Source organism: Pseudopipra pipra, chromosome 4 (genome assembly GCF_036250125.1).
Source record: "Pseudopipra pipra isolate bDixPip1 chromosome 4, bDixPip1.hap1, whole genome shotgun sequence".
NCBI lineage: Eukaryota > Metazoa > Chordata > Aves > Passeriformes > Pipridae > Pseudopipra > Pseudopipra pipra.
In genome coordinates this window covers 23,169,997-23,188,219 of record NC_087552.1, presented here as the reverse complement: position 1 = coordinate 23,188,219, position 18,223 = coordinate 23,169,997, and the positions used below count along the sequence as shown (strand labels likewise).

The window sequence follows — 18,223 nt, the reverse complement described above, 5'->3', positions numbered from 1 at the left end:
CATATGTTTTGTAAACATCTATCAAATTTCTGTATTTCTCTCTCCTTTACTTGGAGTTGAGTGAACTGCTTACCTGCATTGTACCAGTCTGCATTAGAAGGGAAAAACACGCAACCCCCAACCCATTATGTGATAAGGTAAAAACTGCTCACGTTATAACTTTATGTCAGCTGTGTGTGTAAGGCTTTACAACACAACCTCCAGCAAACTGGGAATTTTCCCATAATGAACAGGGTAATCATTTAATCTTTCAACAATCCTCCTGAAAAGACTCAAATCCTTTTTCTTAAGCGCAAGGCAGGAGTTTTAACAGACTGTTTAAACAAAGAGCTGCTGATTTTTACTCTGCAGAACTACTTCTTGTTTACCCCAGGAGAGACATCAGTCAAAGAACGACAATTTAACTTGCTGGGCACGCTATTATTTAGCAGCAACCCCAAGGGGACTAGGGACATTTCCTGAACATTAAGTTTAGGTCTACCAATGGTTATCTGAAAATATGAGAAGGACAATGACAAGCAGCTTGCACCAGTCATGCTGGCAACACCTGGTGTCAAACTGCTGCCCATTACCTCCAGCCATTTTCTCAACTGGCTCCCACTTTTCTGTCAGAAGACAACTTTTTACCAATCCCTTCTTGAAAGACATCCTAGGTACTAGGCATTCAGTATAGTGAATTCATTCAAACCTGCATACATGTGCCTTTCTCAAGTATCCTCTTTACTACAGCTTGTATTACCATGAATATCTCAAGTGATTTTTCTTCAGCTTTTCACAGTCCGTAAACTAGTTCACAAACAGTAACTGCCCCCTGTATTTACATGATGGTGCTTATTAACATCAATGGTCTTCATAGAAAGAAAAGTACTTAACTCAGTCCTTACCTGAAGACCTCTTAATTTTCAAGAAATATTCTTTTCTCACAGTTTAAGTAAGATGGTATAATCTGCAACAGAGCAGAAAAATATACTGTGCATTTAACATAAGTATTAAAATTGAGTCACACTTGAGCGAACTGACAGATAAAATTTTAACTGTTTTCATGGTGTGGCACATATCAAGCAGTAATTGTACAATATTGCATATACATACTAATAGGGGATACTTTTTTCCTTTCCCAGTGTTCCTGCTCAAACATGGAGATGCAAGAATTTTGAGCTACCTCTATGCATTACTCATAAAACTCATGCTGTGGTTAGGTAGATTAAATCATTACGGTTCTGCTGAGACTGTATTTTTTGTCACTAAACAACCCAATCAATTGAATTAGGTGCTTTAGGAAGAGGTGCGTGACTGGGTCGAGATGCACTCAACTCCCATCAACTACTAATGAGCTCTTCAGTAAAAACAAGCGAAAAAATCATCCTTACTTAATGTATGGATCTGATTGCATCCCAAAGAACACTCAGCGAAGCCTAATTATTAATTAACACCCTAAAATGCAGCTAAACAAAACACTATGAGCCTGAGTTTCTACTGACCAAATAAGGCTTCCTGTCCAAAAACAGCAGTCACGCTGCAAAAACATTCAAGTCAAGACAGCGCACATTTGTATGTGCCATCTCCCACTGAGGGCAGAAGCTATGAGTTTAACCTTTCATACAACTTGCTGAAAATACCATTAGGTATCACAGCCAGCTACAACTACTGTTCTTTAATCTGCATTTAGTGCCAGACTTCTGTCATCGTCTCGATTTATTGTTTACGGAGAGCTCTTTGCTGACTTAGTTTTACAGAGACGGAGATGGACATAGAGTCAGATCAAGAAGCTTTGTTGTAAGAAACACTGTATGTGAACATTTGCAGAGCTCAAGTCATTATTTCTTTCCTGGTTTGGTTTTGGGTTTTATTGGTGGTCGTGGTTTGGCTTGTTTTGCTTTTCTTCTTCAATTTACCCACATAAGCTGCCTCTGTTCTGGGAGAATTTGTTGGCATAACCATCATGAAAAATTTGTGCCTAGCCTACCTAAACAGCACAGCACTGAGTCAAATGCCAGCAGAAGAGAACAGCGGTAATGGCATTTTGCTGCTCAAATATCTGAAGGGACCGACGCTGAGCCTTTGTTCTCAGTGCTGGTTCTCCAGGCTGGACAGGCAACCACAAGCTTCAAATTACACTTCATTGATCCAGGGAAACTGAGGTGGTGTTCAGTTTCAGTTCTGCAACCTGCACGTTGACCTGCCTGTTTGTTGGCCTAAACAATGAGATTTCAGGAAATGAAGAGTTTGCGCTTTGTCCAACTTTCATTTTCAGAGAGGGCAATCTCTCTCTCAGAGGTCTAGGATGGTATGGAAGGAAAGCATAACATCCAGACCCAGGCTCTTGCACTACATTCCCCCACTGAGTGAGTTTCTGCTCCAAATTCAGTATGACCAAAATCAAACACAAGCCCAGAAATGGGAGGTGATCTCGACAAGCTCAAATTTCTTTACCATAATGTTTTTGTTACCTCCGGTAAAATTGGAGGATGTACATAGAAGGGAGACAAGGAAAATACAATAGTTTGTTCAGTAATATTTTAAAATCGTATATTCCCACATTTGGAATATTTTATACAGTCAGTCAGTACAAAACCAAACCCTAACCATTTGCAATAAAAAATACATAGTTTATACGGAAATGTCAAAAATTCATGTAACACAACATTAATAAGATCCAAAGCAATGGAGTGCCAGAAGCTAGATGTAGAAATAACCTATATGAGAATTAAAAAAAAAATTTTTCAGTATACTTTATAAAATAACTAAAATTTTCCTTGATAACTTTTCATTAAATTACAAAAAAAAGCTCAAACGTGCAATGCAAGAATTTCATTTTGGGACTCAAGTGAAGATCTTTGTTTCGATAGTGTCACGGAAACAATTCCACAAAGATGTTTACAAAATGACATAGCTTAACTCACCCACCTATCACCCAAAAAACCCCATACAATAGGAATAAATGATACAAAAGACATTTTTGAGAAACAATGTCCACTTTTCTCCTGAAAGTAAGAAACACTATCTCATTGTATTCATGTTGGGAAAGAGAAGCCTAGAGTTTCACTTATTTGCTTGAAACTATACTAGTATAATCTGGTCCCTAACTCAACTATAAAATCAGTTGCAGTATTCTCGTATTACCTTATCTTCCTTTTGAAGCGTGAATAATTTTAAAGTAATGTTGGATTGAAACCTTGCCTTATGCCTCCAAGTAACATTTTTTTATTTATTCTGGCTAATTATTTGTCTGATTCCTCATCTACGTTCAGAAGACACCTTCTGTTTGGAAAGAAAATCTAGTACTTCTGAACTTTAGGCTGAGGATACCCATGAGAGCTGAGCCGAGCCGAGCCAAGACCTTTGGTTTTTTCAAAAAAGCCTAACATTCACAACACAGGTTTTTTTCCTGTGGTTTTGTTTGTTGTTTGCTTGTTTTAACAAAGAACTTGAAAGTTTTTCTCTTGGTTTTGCTCTAATTTAACCTTAAATAAAAAGACATGAAATTCATGTTCATATCGCAAGAGACACTTCTTGGCAATTAGAAGCTATTTTTATCCAGCAACATCTGAAAAATGCATATGTGGCACAAGTTTAGGCAAGTGCTCCATTACAATAAACCAGGATCCTGAAAAAAAAGCAAAAAGGACAAAATTTCATACATTAGTATACTCATTATCTATCCTGAACACAGAGGAGAACTCTCCATTACAAAAATGCTGTTGCCAGCTCAGTTCAGAAATCCCATTTTGCCTGTTCAGAGAGGACACAAGGCACTCTGTGGTACACTTTTTGCAGAGACCCAGTTGTATGTCCCACTAGTAGTATCTGGACTGTGCAGAATAGGTTCCCTTTCCTTTTCCCAGACACCAGATAGCCTTTTATTTTACACTAATGTCTTAGCTTAGTTTTTCCTTGTACTTCGCAGCACAAAAAAGAGACAGTAAAACACAGAACAAATAGAAACCCAGCTAAGACATGGTTTCTTTTACAGTTCCTTCAAAACTAGCAACACAAAATATAAAGTTTCACCTTCTTATCTAGAATATGTAAATTTTTCAGATTCTGATCTCAGGCTGACTTCCACTGACAAGAGCACTGTGGCTGCTCGGGGAGCTGCTGCTGTCCATCTGCTTTACACTGATACAAGATTGCAATCAGATCTGGGTCATCTCACCTTTGAATTTACCACACACATAAATTAAGAGATCACACACAATAGTGCTTGTGCTAACTGAAATGTAACTTACGGGCAAAAAAAAATTTTTAGCCTTTTCCCTTCCACCCACTAATGTGAAAACACTGATTTATCTACATAAAGGAAAGAGGAATTTCTTTATATTTGCTCTTTCCTTTACAAAACAGGAACACCCATGCAGTATGTTTACCCATATGTCTGTGGAAAATAGAACAGATATATCTCTAGTATATAAAACACTAGAGAATTTTAATAGCTAGTAAGCTATTAAAGTACATAGGACATATTTTCAAATATTCAAATATTATAAATGTGCACCTAACACTACAGAATCATAGAATGGTTTGAGTTAGAAGAGACCTTTTAAAGGCTGTTTAGTCCAACCTCCCTGCATTAAAAGCTTTATAGTAGTCACATAAATATGCACTGCCTAATAACTTTGGTGGGTTTATACACATTACTGTTCATGAGAAGTCTGTGTACATCCTCCAGGATGACAGAAGGATTTAAAAAAATAGCCACTTGAAAATGCACAAATAGCATGATGTGCCCAGTCATTGCTTATTGGTAGCCACTGCACTATTCCCTCATGCTTATAACCACAGGTTGCTAGTACACTGGGTACACTGGGAGGTAGCCGTGCTCAGTTCACTCAAGCAAGTCCCAATGGACAAGTGTTCCAACAACTCAACATGGAGCACTACTTTGAATAAAATTTAACAAGGTGTTCATGGCTGAGAAATAACAGTAGGGGATCCTTGAAAGTTTCAGACTAATTGGCAGATGCCTTTCCAGGTCAGAAAAAAATGAAAATGCAAACCCTGACCCTTGTTTTTTCAAATACATAACACGTAGTCACGCTAATGAACTCCAAATCTGCACCTCAACAAAAACATGATATGCTAAACATAGATGCAATACAAAAAGCATGAAAAAAGACAGAACTGCTAGACTCAAGCTTGAATGGCATATACCAGCTTATGTCCACAACTCCAAGTCACTGCAAACATTAGCTCACTCACATGTACACAACTCAGGTACATTTCCTTTGTCCTCTACCATTGTTTTCTTAGTCACAAGAAACACAAAAGAAATAAAATATTACATGTGGAACCAAACTTTCCATTCATTTTACAGAATTAGTATTCTCTCTCACCTCTTTTTTCATAACTTACTCATATTTTAGATTTACAGTGCAGAGAGTATCTGCCAAAATATAACAAATGACAAGTCAGTGGAAGGGACACCTCCCATGTGGGTCCCTGTTTTAAAGGTCATATAAATGAGGGACTCAAGTCTACAGGATAGATTTATTGTATTTGATAACCGCAGGTGTGTAGTTCTTATCTAGACAACAGTCAACCAGCTGGATGAGTAGGATGTCTTTACTTTTCGGTGCTTATCTTCCTAGTGTCTTATAGGATGTCTGAATATGAGCAAACATGGGTTTTGTGAAGTTGATGTGTTTATTAGCTGCAAAACTAAATGGAGAGTGATTAGAATGGTCTTTGCTAAATGTCAGCTGAGACAATGAAAGCCACCACTCAAAGACCAGTGTGAACAGTAAGTCACAATTCTGCTGTCTCTGACAGATCTGCTTGACAAAAGTTCCGGGCCACCTGCCGTGGTCTGGTTCACATTTATAATGGGAACTATCAAGGGTTTGGAGCAAATCACTCATGGGGACAAAATGCAATAGTCTCCAATCCATAACCAGAATTCTCTAATTTGAGGAGTTACTTTGCTAGCCCTGAGCACAGACAAGGTGTAAGCCTTTCTAGGAGGGGCAAGAGGCTTTCAGGTTCTTGCAACTATGAGAGATGTACTGCAAGGGACAAAGTGCTGACTTGGTTTCATGTGTATTTTCTGCATTAAACTTGCACAGAGGAGCAAACCCAATAAGGAAACCTATGGGCAGCAGGGAAAACAACAGTTTAGTTCCTGCCTGCAAAAGAGAGGCAGGTTTTCAGAGTGCTAGCTGCAAAGCCAAGCTTCATATTACAAGCAAGGAAACTGCTTCCTGTTGTTTGATCTTCCCACTTTAGGAAAAGAGCACTTGCTAAATATGGCATCAAAGGCATTCTAATTTTCATCATTACTTCCACCTGTCCCCTGAAATACAACTCCAAATACCATCTAAAATCTCACCCTCTGAGTGGCAATGATGTGTGCTTTTGGTCTGAAGCTACGACATGAGTGGTCTCGGTCACACCTTGAGGACTCTTTTGCACGAGATGCTGCTCTGACATAGAAGTAAAAGGTTGGCACCCGTCCCCTAAGTAAAACATTTGCTGTCTGCCCTATCAAGATCAACACTGGACAGTAAGCATGCTGTCTATGAGCCTGTATTATAGACTGTTTTCTTTTAAAATATAAAGAAAAATATAAATTTCAAAGAAAGTTAGAGTACCTAAATGCACAACTGTTTTAGGATTCCTCTGAAGATATCAGGGATTCTGTCAAATCATCACCTCCTATACCTCCCTGGAAAAGCACCCTACACATATACATGTCGCTGTGATTTTTTTCAGCTGTTCAAACTTTCGACTGGGATAGGAATTTTTACAAGGGTATTTTTCAGGGGGTTTAAGAGTAACATGATGTTTTTAACAGACTAACATAAGATCTATAGGAAATTAATGTCTATAATCATTGCTGCTCCTACTGAATAAAACCAGATCAATAAGTGAACAGCCAAGCAAGTAAAACAACACAGTGAAAGTGATTCTGACTGGAAAATCATAATATAAGCCATATAATCAGAAAACTTTTATCAACTGTTCAAATAACTTCTAAGTTTAATACCTCTAAAGTTAAACAGAAATACTCTAACGTATCTAATTGCATAAAATTTTGCTTCAATCAATCTCCATCTCCAGTGAAGTCCATACATTACCTGCATCATTAAACCTCAGAAAACCTGGAAGCAAACATTAAACTTGAGTGCTTACAAATAAAAAATCATCACAAAAAACCCCCAAACAATCTGGAGCAATCTAGATAAACTGTTTCAAATAAACCTCTTAACACGAAAACAGGCAGGATCACACTCACTTGGAAATGCCTGGATCTTTATATTCAGGTAAGGCCCAGAAGAACACTCACCTGTTTGTCAAGCCTGGCAACCAAGAAACTCAAAGGGCAGCCCAGAGACCACAGGGCAGCCTGGGAAGACTGGTGGGGCTACTTTGCCTGCAGTGATTTTGCAGCAGGAACAAACTGCATCTGAACTGCCAGCTAAACTCTGAGTGGGCAGCACATGACGTAGTACAGGGAAGGCAACTAATAAGTAGAGTCTTTCAAGAAGAGGGAAAATTCACAACAGACAGATATCTCTTCTTCTTCTCCTCCCTTTTTCTGCTCTGCTCTTCTCTTTCACTTTAATGGAAAACATCAAACTAACAAGGCAGTGCAATATAAAAAAAAAAAGTTGTGACATACATTTCCCTGTCAAAATAAGGCCACATTTTATTCAGTGATACACCACAGCAATAACAGATTAGTCAACATGCAAAATCCTACTAACAGTAATGCAAAAATAACACAAGCCACGTGTTGGCTGGGATTCCCTGTAGTTTTTGTGTGAAAAAAGATATTGGAAAACATACAGACATAGCAGAACTGCAAGATTTCAGGCTCTAGCCATATTCATACGCAGACTTCATGAGAACCTGGAGCCAACGGTTTTGCAATCAAACCATGGAGCAGCCTTTTACACCCTCCTCTCCGGGCTCTTTCCTGAACATAACACTCTTGAAAAACATGGCTACTGCCATCCTGCTTTATGACTCATGGAAGTGTTTTGAGCCTTTGAATCAGCCTGGGAAGTCACACCTGGAAGTGCACTATGACATGCTACTCTGATCTAAAGGACAAGCAGTAACCAAAAGCAGAGACCATTATCAACTGGTTGTGACAGGCAAACTGTTCAAAAGACAATATTGGGTCTAAATCAAACCACCGGGTCCTGCCTGGCTTTTCCCACATATTGAAAGGATCTACAAGCATTCCAGCCCTGTGCTTAAGTTCACCCCTTCCCAACCAATGCTGACTTTTATTTTCTGTAATAAATGTCCCTCCTTCCAAATGTTAAACGCAATAGTATGAAGTAGAAAATTCTTATAAAATAGAAATACAACACTGGCAGATGGTGAGCATCAAATAACTGAACAGTCCCCTCTTTAATATCACACTGAAAAGATTTTTCCTTGGAGGAGTTTTATCAAAACTGTACTAATAATTCTCAAATATTCTTTGGTGATGAAGTCTGTTTAGATCTAGAACTGCTTTGACTCGACCTCTCCTGTCTCTCTGAGGCTTTTCACCTTCAGACCTAAGTCAAGCAGAGCATCAAACTTCTGGTTTAGGAAGTTTCTCTCATATGTTTCTTACCTGCATACAATCTTTAAAATGTCTTTCTTCCTTTGAAAAAAAGCCAAATGATGTTATTGTTACATTAAAAAAATTATCTAGTGTTTGTTTCTTCAGTGCTTTAATATTAAATGGGGTTTACTAAGAAGATGAATTTTAACTCTGATTGTTGAGGGGAAAAAAATAATATGTATTTGTGTATCATTCAGTTTTATTTCTCTCATATTTTAACATTTAGCCTCATGAACAAAAATACCTAATTCAGTCTCCATCACTGCTAAATAAACCAAGCTGTGCTTTGTGTTTAGTGCCTGATTCATCAGTTGTTGGTGCATCCTTTCATCACTTTGAAAATTACTATGCAATAAGAAGCTCAGGTTTTATATGCTTGTTTTCCCTGTGCACTGAAATAACTTCACAGGCAGCAAAAAAACAGGCCAAGGTGGATTATTTCTCAATATGTGTTTCTTAAAAGGTTTCTTGCAAGAATGTTATGTTTAAGTGGGACACCTTTACCCTTATATGGACCTTAAAAAGAGCTGGATTTGTCCTAAGGCTACCAGAGGTCACCTTGCACTTCAACAGCATCCTGCCAGTGCTGGGACACAGCTTGCCCCCTCAGGCCAGCCCAGTGGAGTTAAGACTGGTACCCACTGCTGCCTACCAGCACCCTGCCCCTGGGCTGCCATCAGCTGCTACAGGCTGCAGCATCTACCTGGCTTTTAAAGATAATGGCAAGAAGGTTCTGAGCACATTACTCCAGATCTGATGACCCAGAAGCATTAATGAGTTTAGGATACCCATCCGGCAGCACTCATATACAAACTGATGTACATACAAATGAGTGCCAAATTTCCCCACAAAAAGATTTAGATTTGTGGCTTTTTAGCAACTTTGCAAAACTGAAGGCAAGAAAAAATAATTTTGTGCCAGGTATACTGAAAGAAACAGGAACTGCCCTGATGATGAACCTTTTTGTTTTCATTTTCAGGGCCTACATGAAAGTCCTTTGCTCAGGCACTGAGGAGGTACAGACAGGAATTAGGCATTGGCATTTGATTAGAACTCATTTTTCCTTTGAATAGGAGGAGGCACTTCTGGAACAAGAGCTTGTAGCACTTTGCAAAGCTCCCTGCTCTATTCAGCAAGGAAGTAATGTCTAATTAAACTAGACAGAACAGATGCTTCAACATTTTAGCTGGAAAAGCCAGCGAGGGGGCTCCGCTAGCACGGAGATAGCCAACTGGGGCTTCCCAGCTCTCCAGCAGCCTGTAAAGCTGCTACTGGGGGGCCTTGGCATTGTATTCAAAGCCACTTTTAAGAGCCAACATGGTAAGCTGAGCAAGATATGATGTGCAGGGAGCCCCATAAAATCCTTTAATGGAAACACTGGGCTTGTGTTGGAAAAAGTTTCAGGAGCCCTGTACACCAGTATAAAGAGCTCAGCTCTCATAAGGCTTCATGGCCAGTTTGGGGCTCCCATAGCTCCAGACCTCACCACAAACTTTTGGGATGAAAGTTTGTATCATCAAGTCACAGTACATACAGCAAACACTGATATAATGATGACAGAACACTTTTTTTCTCTGCTTTTTTTTGTCTGTTAAACCATCAGAGGCAAGATGAGTTGGTTAGCCAGCTAAAAGCTTCCTGGGCTGCATGCGCCGGGAGGCAACATGAACCTAACAGGGATACATGTCTGCTGCTGGGACAGTACCACTGAATGTCCCCCAACTGAGTTATTTTAGATAAATCACTATCTATTTTAATCCAGGTGGAAGGTGGTCCAAGGCTTTCTTGAGGAGGTGCACAACATCAAGGGTCTACCTCTTCTTTCTTTGTAATGACCCTTGTCTTTAAGCAAAATCTTTACAGATTTCTGCCACCATCACCTGCAGTCCCAAGTATTTGCTATTCCCAGAGAGAAGGGAAGGCAGGACCCCTGTTCTGAAGAGCATTACACAGGCATGAATGGAGATGAATCCAGTAGCTCTGGTTATGGCTATCAAACATCTCTGATTCTTGCTTTTCTTCTTTGGACCCCAGTGACGTGGGGTGCAGTTGCTGTGCCATACAGGAATGTACCGGTCAGCTATACCAGATAATCAAGATAACAGCCTGGAAAAAGGGCTACAGGATGACATGGAACTGCAAGGCACTTCTGCTTCAAGAAACCTGATTAGGAACCAGAGACTCCCTGGATATAAGCCTGTGCTTATGACATTTTACCTACCACATTATCCAAAACTCCCTTATAAAACTCACCAGCATAACATAACTGGTAGGTTGTGACTATCACCAGAATATATTTTTTGCCTGTATACTGAAGTTCTCCACAACTTCCCCTCGCTACTCAGAGTCACCACCAGAGGAAAACACAGCAGCAGCCTTAAGCAGGCCATGACAAGAACACCACCAAAAAGAAGTCCTTACACACTGGATCTGAAAAAACCCTGATCTCTCACATCTACATATGAACAGCAATTCAAGTATTCAAAGGGATGACCATAAAAATTCCAAGCATCAACAATTAGAATATGGACCACCCACGGCTGCAGATTAGATCTTCATTTTTAAAAATTATATGAAATTTGGACCATCAAAAACTCTGCTTGAATTTAAGTATTTTTGATATTTATGTATAGTAACTGCACTTTCACTCCTGCTTTGCAGGATTAAAAGCACTACTGTAGTCATTAGGGAATCTCATCTGTTTAAAGCCCGAAACAATCAGAATCCAGGGAGAGAGGGAAGAAGGGGAAAAGCTAATACAATCACCTTTTCTTGATGCTTGTTTTGTGTATAAGGACTAACACATTACCCAATCAAAAAAAAAAAAGTCTTTGGAAAACAGTGAATGACTTTTTCATGACTGAGTATCTGGTTTATATTTGAACATACAGGAAATACATTCTCCTAATCAGCCCTTTTTACCTACTGCCAAAAAAATAAGAGTGCAGCTTTACAGCCAAAGCAAGCTGTTATCCACTCCTTTTATAATTCACTCTAAACCCCTACATTAATGCAATATTGCAAATGAGCACTTAGCTGCAGAAGAACCAGAAAAAGCAAATGATAGAGTCCCCCTTGCACATGTACACATCCTACAGACATCCTATTGTGAACTGATTTTTCCCAGTGCTATTTAATCCTATTAAAACCGAAAAGTAAATCCTTTATAAAACCACACATACAATATGTAGGAAATATCATCTGTTCCTGGTAAATTCTCTAAGAAAATATACTTTTAAAACTTCTGCTTACATACACTATTATTCTGTTCATAGCCCATACAAAAGACAAGGTTATTGCACATTCCGGCTAGCTCTCAAGATATATCTCCAGATAGTGTTCTCAATTTCCAAAACATTTTTTTTTTCCTACCAAAAGAAAATGTCCATTTGTTCTGGAGAACAGCTCTTGCACTTTACTTAAAGCGCAGTCATTATGCAGATGGCTTATGTATGTGTAATTAATAATAATTTTTAAATCTACATATCAAATATAATTATATTAATAAAATATATTGCATATATGCCAAGCAAAAACCACAATTCATCAACATAAAGTATATTTGCAATATTTAGAGCGCTTCAGATTTACTGCCCAGGTACAAGCCATATGGCCAGCCCTACAAAAACGGGACTCACTAGACACCAGCTACCAAATGTAGATGCTTGTCATGCAACTGGAATAAGCATTTTATCAGAATTGGTAAGAGATAAAGCTCCTGGAATCTTTAACACTGTTAAGTGACAGATGATTGATCCATTCCCTTGTCCTCTGCCAGTCAGGGAGGAATCCCCCACGGGAGGGAGACATTCATATGCATGCAAGGAACACTTTCATTCTGAATTAAAGCAGGCAAGATCAAAAGAACATTAAAATTTTATGATTTGGGGAAACAGAAATTAGAAATAAGCCTAGGTTTGAAAAATATGACAAGTGCTTTAATGAAAATACAGTACAATTGCTAATGTCTTGTGACAAGGCAGAAAATACTCACTTCCTAAGACAGGGCACCTGAACAAACATTTATTATCCCAACCCAAGAACAACCAAAGAGTTCCAGAGTTTATATGCTAATGTACCTTACTTCAAAGATTTCCTTCAGCTACATCAAAAGGCAAAATGTCTTATGCCTAGAATTTTAGCACTGAAGAAGACTGACGAACTGTCATGCTGTCAAAAGGAAAAGACACTGAGAATATTCAAATATGCAAAACCTTTATTTTTCTTGAAATAGACTATTGCCATTTTCTGTAATTGCAAAACCTGTACCGAGGTGAACTTTGCTCCCACACGACCTGGTAATAATTTCTGTTTCCTACGATACTCCCTGACAGTCACTGCTACCCCTTCTAAATTACTTTGTGCTACTGGGTTCTTGCAAATCAGGAATTTGATCTTCTGGCACCTGGCAAAAGAGAGACACAGCTGAAGCCTTACAAAGAAGAGGTCCTGTGGCAACATAGTTTACTGGTAGAAAGCTTGGGTCAGCTGCCAGGACTGCTTAGGAGGTCACTTGAAAGACAATTTTAAAAGTAAACAACATAAAAAGAGAGAATCAACTTCATGAACTCAGCATTGCTACAGAAACCTGCTAGGACGATTTACATGACAGTAATGGGAAAAGTTATAATTTTGGGGGGAAAGGAGTGGGCAAAGAACAGAGAAGTTTAATTGGCACTGGATGGGAGGGAGGGTGTTTCATGTAAAAGTTTCAGCTTCATCCTTCCCCTAGCTGATCAAGATGCAGATGATCAGGAGGCCACATGGGCTGGGATGTAGGGGCCTGATTTGGTCCCTGTGCAGGAAACACACAGACAAGTGTTATAGATCCAGGTCTGGGACACCAAACATTCTTGAATCTCTTCATTTCTATGTAGGGCTTAGACAAGCTACAATAAGTGAAAATAGTGAAGTTAAAGAGGAAAAAAAAAAATTGCTTAGTAATGCTAGTCTTTTTCAAGGGTGTTGGGCACAGTGGTTATCAACATTACGAGATGAACATGATCTAACAACAACACAGAGAAGACACTGTGTTTCTAACACATAGACAAAAGGCGCCATCCTAATCACTCAGTGATAGTCCTAATTGTACACTGTACCAGAAAAGCAAGAGAATACATTGCTACCATGTGAAGATGAGATACCATGTGCTCATTTCTCACTGGCAATAAACAGGCACTGATGGCATCTAACAGGCTTGGATAAAGTCATCTCTGCTCCGTTAGTACCTTTTAATAACGTCTTTAATAACAAGGATTTTTTTTGAAAAACCTGGAAGGTCATTAATGTTGTGTCAATGTTCAAAGAAAGACAACCCAAATAGCTTACGGATCATTTATAATCTGACACTTATAATCTGACAAGCAAGGAAAGGAAATATTTTCAGGGGATTCAACTAATACAGAAAAAATGAACAGCTATTACATTAATGCCAGACATCATGGATTTAGGTAAAATAGATCTCGTGCAACAAAATAGGTTTCATCCTCTGATGAGCATAGCAAATTATTGAATTAAATAAGGGCTTACAAATGAAGCATATCAATATTTGTGAGGCATTTCACTTTGTACTATTCAAAATTCTGATCAAAAAAGTTGATGCTAAGAATAACTAATAAACACCTATTCAAGACTGGCTGATTTCAGAGTCATCACTGTAGATCCAGGCTCTACTAATAACATCTGTATCAAGAAAGCCTCTTCACAGCATTACTGACATCAAAGTCAGCTTAGAAATTTGTGTCCCACCTTTAAATGACACCTTGAAGTCAGAGAGAACACAACAAAAGATTTATAGAAAGCAAATGGAACTTTTAGTTGCTTAACTAAGAGAAGCTCTAGGAACAGACTTTACTGCAGTTTCTCAAGTGCCTCCAATGGAAGAAAACACTAATCTTATTTTAGCTGATGAAGGTGTAAAAAGGTGTAAAAAAACCCCTTAGCTATGTTCCAGAAAGAATGATTAATCTGTGATCTAAATTACCAAGGCCAGTAATGTTGGATTCTTCAACTCTTGATATCAAGACAAACCTTTCCAGAACATATATAACGGCAAAGTACAAATTTGCATTAGTCACATACAATTTATTGTCTTATTACAGGGTAATTGCAGAAAGTATGATGGCCTGTGACATGCAGGAAGATCAGATTTTTTTCAGCAAACTCCTCTGTCTTACTTGCTTTGATTGTACAAATGATAAAAAAAAAAAAAAAAGGAAGAAGAAAAACCCCAATGGACTCAAAGTCAAAAGATAAGAAGCCAAGGAACAATCGTATTTTTAATCTTTGCAAAAGAAACTTAACATTAACATTGCCTAAACGGTGAAAAGGTTTTACTTATTCTGATAAATGAGAAAAAGGCACACCATTCTTCTCTTTCCCTTACTGTAATGTCTTGAATACTTACAAACTGCTTGACTTGCTCTTGCTGACAGGAGGAGAATGAAGTAGAATGTGTCCAGTACAGTACAACATGAAACTGATAACATTATCCTACTTGAATGTCAAGTTTGCTTTGGTAGCACATGAATGATATGAAGCCAGTGGAAGAAAAAAACAAATAAAATCAGCAACAACGAAAATCCCCAAGACACTTAGAGGAAAAACAACAGCTAAAATGAGCAATTGATCTCAGGGAAGATATCCGAGTCAAATATGCTAAGCAAAAACAAGCAAGTCTCAGGCAAAGTGGATTACTTTTGCAAATGAGCAAGCACTGAAAGGAGAGTTTACTCAGTTCCTTCACATATTCACAGACTGGAAATACAGCTTGGAAAGGAGCAGTATTCATAAGAAAAAAAAAACCAGCAGGGGAAGACCTCAAAACCATACGGGAAGACAGGTGGCAGTGTAAACTGGCAGAAAGGCCAGTACTGGATAGAAAAAGATCTGAAACAAAACATTGCACGGCTCAAGAAATTCAGCTGTAGGAACAAACTGTTCAACCAGAATAAGGAGGAAGGTCAGAGCAGAATTGCTAGGGTACTTCAGTATTTTCCCTTCTATCAAAACCGCACAGGGCTTGTCAAAGTTTGTACAATGCCTGTTGGATCACATACAGGATAAACAGTTTGCCAGGCAAGTGTCTCAATAAAACAAATCTTGCTGTGCTTCTGTTTGTTCAATGCTACTGCCTGCATTGAGTGCTGGAAATGCTTTCAGAAATTCCTACAAAATTTCATCTTCTAGGACAAAAGTAACATCCTCCTCTCTAACCGATGGAATTAGTAACTACTGCCAAAAAATACAGAAAAGCTGCAGTGTGATTGAAGCTGCACTTACATGTGGGACCTCTGCCCTAGACAAAGTAAAATGCCAAACCTCTTCCAGCTGGTGTGACACAGACATAATCTACTACTAACTCTGATACAGCTAGTAATGAAGAAGTCTATGAGGAATAAAGACATACAGAATGAGGAAAATTTTTCTGAAAACCAAATAAACTCAGATGAGCTTGATACCACCTGGTATCCAATGCTGGAGGAAAAAGTTGCCTGTCCAGGTATCTTGAGAAACGGTTTTGATTTTGAGTAACTAGGGTGACCTGTGACTATGTCACTTCAATCCTTCATGCTATAATAGCATATATTTTACTGAGAAGGCAATATAAAGCCATTTGCTCATGGTCCACTTTTACCACTGTATGCAACAGTTTACTACACAAGAGGAGCTTGACTAATTACTATCACCATCTGACCCATTTCACTAATGAGATGAATTATTGCTTTTGCGTAAATATCATCTTTATAAATACTTTTTAGAAGATGGAATATTCCTTTTCACTTCCTGAAGTCAGTGATAACCTGTTTTTTTATTTTATACACAGACTACTTTGCAGTCTTGAAGGTTCACACAAAACCCCGACAATCTGTTTCTTTATAAACATACTCAAAGATTTCTGTGTGAACTTCATCAACAGTCTGCATAAAGTGTCAGATAATAGCAGCACTTTGTCCAGGACTGACAGCAGGACAATGGGATTTTAGAAGAGAATCAGCCTAAGGAAAACCAGAGGCAAACAAAACACAGTGTGCATTGATGATGAATTCAGAACATACGTGAAACTGGCACTGAAGATCTAAAGTAAAAGCTCTAATTTTTGGTTACACTCCTTCAAATAGCATCTCAATTAGCTGTAGGATGGCCCAAAGATTACACCTCAAATTACTGAGAGGCAGCTGCCCTTGTCCTGTATCATGTTCTCATAAAAAAAGGCTCCAACCCAGAAACTCATTCATTGACTCTCTCAGCGTGCTTTGTGTCCTGTTGAGGTTTACTCACTCACTCGCTGTCACTGCAGTTCAAATATACCAAGCCTTACAAAAGCCACTTTGTCCAATCTGGCCAATTTCTCCATCAGATGAGCACACGAGGGAACTCACTTTCAGCTTAGCCATACTATAGCATTTTCCTGGTCCAAAACACCAAGTAGTGGTTTTGCACTTTGGCATAAATCATAAGAAAAAAATAAATATTCAAATCTGAAATCTCTTGTGAGGAAACACTAAGGAGGGTACTGTACAAATGTTTTACAAAAAGCATATTATTGAATTCATGGTACAGACATAACTCTGGATAATTTCATTCCTTGACAGTGCTCTCAGGTTTCAGCAATGTACGAAGAATTTGTTTTCACCTTTTAATCTTGTGGATTAAATATGTTTGAGAAAAAAACTGGAGCAGAAAAGAGACCTCCCAGTTTATAATTCACATATTAAAGAGGACCTCCTGCTATGAGCAATTATTTCCTATATGTTGTTTTAACAAAATTCATCACTTTAAATGTGTGGGTTATGATTGCATCAAAATAAATGGTTCCCAGTGCAAAAGCTGCCATACTTATGAAATATGGGGGCATATATATAGGAAAACAAAGTATTATGGAACTTCTAAGACAATGAAAAAAATTACAGACACCACAAAGGAAAACCAAGAAATCTGCAAAGTCTGGTTTTTTTTCAAATCTCCTGCTATTACTCACTTTTTGCATCTTAATTATGTAAAGAGTAAACTATCTAGAAAACCCTGAAGAAAATACAATTCATTCTTAATTTCTGAGAGAAAAAAAACCCAAACAAATAAAAAGAAGTTGAGATTTATTTTTTTCTTATTTTTAAAATTAGCCTCAAGTGAAAAGCACTATGAAAAAAAGAAGCCAGGTTTTTTGCTTATCTACAAGCAGCGAAATCTCAGAAACCTTTCTACATATATTATTAATAGATTCTTCTGACATGTTGCACAGCAAAGAGTTAATTAATTTAATTGTTCTAGATGTCAAGGGATTTGAAGACATAGAGTTCCTTACAAAATGTGCTCAACATTTGGCAGAACTGTACTCTTCTAATGCCTTTGAATTTATTTACCTATTGAATCTTTGCATATTGATTCAGAAGGTAGCAGAAATTGTCCAACTTTAGGGAACACAATCCGTTTGATTTATATTCTAAAGGTCAAAACTTGGCTATAAGACAAGGGCAGGTGAAAGCCATCCTGCAAGACTTATCTTTCCTTAAACAGATATACTGAATGAATACCAGTGAAGTCCAGGGAAATGAAAGCACGGGGAAGAAGTAACACGTAAGTGGCAAAACAGTTCTTGTAATAAAAGAACTACCAGCACTAGTAGACCTTGCTAATAATAGACAAAATACAACTGGCTGTCCT

General features: G+C 38.2%; 1 protein-coding gene across 1 annotated transcript in view; it reads right to left on the bottom strand.

The window, feature by feature from the left end:
• Positions 1-18,223, bottom strand: part of BMPR1B (bone morphogenetic protein receptor type 1B) — a 241,493-nt gene that overhangs the window by 150,115 nt on the left and 73,155 nt on the right. The window contains exon 3 of the mRNA XM_064651940.1: positions 885-946. The gene's annotated coding sequence lies outside the window, so the exon portion shown is untranslated. The remainder of the gene's footprint in view (positions 1-884; positions 947-18,223) is intronic.